This window comes from Trachymyrmex cornetzi, unplaced genomic scaffold (genome assembly GCF_001594075.2).
Source record: "Trachymyrmex cornetzi isolate Tcor2-1 unplaced genomic scaffold, Tcor1.1 scaffold575, whole genome shotgun sequence".
Lineage (NCBI taxonomy): Eukaryota > Metazoa > Arthropoda > Insecta > Hymenoptera > Formicidae > Trachymyrmex > Trachymyrmex cornetzi.
The window spans coordinates 32,128-35,014 of NW_017299888.1; positions in this window are offsets into that span (position 1 = coordinate 32,128).

Here is a 2,887-nt window from a genome sequence, read left to right on the forward strand (position 1 = left end):
AAAGGCATGTAACACTCAAGAGAGTGCTACAAAAATTTAATTGAAATTATCTAATAATTAGTAGAAAAATTAAAAATATATTACTCACAAGATTAAAAAACACAAATTCCACAGTCATCAATATATCTTCGTTGAAATAGTCAAAAGTTAAAAATTCAAACATTACAGCTTTGGACACAAGATGAAAGTCCAGTATTGTATACTGAGGTACGCAATACAATAAAAAAATTTGTATAAAAATCTTCATAGTAATAAATAAAACAGTTATTTTAGACCAATTTGATAAGATGTTGAGATGTATTCAAGTTCAGTAATATAAAACAAAACCGATTCTATAATTCGTAAAAAATACATGATAAACATATTAGATATAATAAATGACTGTATATGTAATAAATTGTCCGATTATTCAGACCGTAACATTACCTGTGAGTAATTACAGACTGTAGATTCACAATTTTAAGTAACATCTTCAATTACATTAGACTTTTAAGTAACATCTTCAATTACATTAGACTTTTATTAAATTTATATTTGAGCGAGTTAACAATGCCAGCACACAGGACGAATATGAAAATATAGAAAATATGGAAATATAAATGACCTCAACTGGGTCATCAGGAAGCTCACCTTCCACATCCGAATCAGTCACCCCGACGCCGACATCACTTTCCTCCTCCTCTACAGGATAATAGGGGGCAGGACCCGCGATGTGAGGATATTCCTGATCCTCATCATCGGATACCTCCGCGAAAAAAGGAGTAACCGTAAAACGCATAATGATAATAGTCGCGCGAAAAGAACTCGTAAGCAACTAAAAGACTTAGCAGGAATAAAAGCCTAACGAGGCTCAGAAGAAGAGAAATGAAATGCTGAGCATATTAAATATGAAACTTTATAGATAAAGTTACGTGAGAGAGCGAGAACTCTCACATGATAAATAAAGAGGTATGATAAACTGAAGAGAAATTAGACACGAGGAAAAAATAAAACGGGTGAGACAAATAAATAGCAACAATTAATTGCAGAATCATATCATGGATCCATGCTGCTGACGGACAGGTCACCAACCCGCCTTACAAGATCGAAAGGTTCAACCACAATCCTGGGATTTATTTCGAAGAAATCGGAAAATTGTTACCCATCGAAGGATACTGGAAACTAGTGATAAAAACGGATACCACATCATTGGAGAAGAGAGCAAATCAATTACAAGAAGACATATTGCGGACGAAGCAATTATGCCAGATATTATTAGCAGGTAAAGGATCTTGCGAAAATTTGTATACAGTGCTCGAAAAAGAGTATAATGAAACACAACAGTTAGTAGAAAAAATAAAAACTGTGTATAAAACGGCACCTAATAAAAAAAGGGGCCTAATAGATGCAATAGGCTCAATCGCAAAGTCATTATTTAGCACTATGGATACTGATGACGACAGAATTATTAGAGAGCAGCTAATCATAGTACACGACGAAAATGCTGTAGTTAAACATGCGGAAATCAATTGAAAGTAATAAATTCAACCATAGCGCACATAGATAATCTAGAACGAACATTGCAAGAAAATCAAAATACGCTAACATTTTACATAGATAAACTTAAAGAACAAGGATACTCGTTTAGTCGAAGACATGACCTAGACGAACACTTTACCCTTCTGACCGCATTAACAGACGATCTACTGAGGGACGCAACAGAAACGATCGACTACATTAATTACATTAAAGAAGGAATTTTACATCCTAAAGTAATACCGATTGAGGACATTATCGTAAATTTGAAAGAAGCCATTACGGGATTACCAAAAAGCTTGTAATTCCCGTTTAACTTAAACATTGCAGAATAGATAATAATAAACAAAATTACCAAGATAAATGCGTATTATAACCATAATAATATATATACAATTTTGCGATTCCCTTTGACAACGTCACCAACATACGAATTGATACACGTAACGTCTGAACCGGTGTACGACCACGATGGTATATTCGTAGCGGTAAAAGTAAATAATGAGCAAATAGCCATAGACACGGACAGACATACATACATCACGTTGACAGAAAAAGACGAGCGTGAATGCATAAAAATAAATTCAGACTACTTATGCGAGCGAAATTATATTGTAAAGCGAATAAATAAAAATTCCATTTGCGAAGTACAAATGTATTTAAACAAAGACAATCATTACGACAATTGTGAAAATATATTTATCACCTCGCCACATACGTTGTGGACTAAATTAAGAAATGTATGGATATACTCCGTAGCAGATAAGGAAACCGTCACTATTAAGTGCGAAGACTTACAGGAAGTTAATGAAATTATAACAAATACAGGCACAATTACGTTACAAAATAATTGTAAATTAATTACGAACGACGTAATAATAAAATCATAATCAAACGTAAAAACAAAAGTTATAAAAACATATTTGCCTCAAGTTAACATAAAATTATTACGCGACCAAGTGCCGATAGAAAATAGTATCGATCGAATAAAATTAAAACAAATTCTCCGAAACCCCGCAGAGTTAAGGGACTTAGGCGTCCAAATTAGAAAAATAAATAATAATTTAGAACAAAATCGAATACCTTTCTATCAACAAAAACAATTTGTATACACTATAGCAATAAATGGAATAATAGTTTTAGGCTTGTTAGGAATAATAGCCTACATAGTTATACAAAAATGTAAAAATAGACAACGCCGAATATAATTAAGCAAACTATTATAATTATAATGTTATCGGGCATGAAAAATTATAAATATTTGTAAAAAGAAAAACAGTCCATTGTATTAACCCCATACTGTTTTTCTAACTAACGGGGGAGGGATGTTATAGCCGCAGCTATAACCATTATAATAAAATAGGAATGAGGC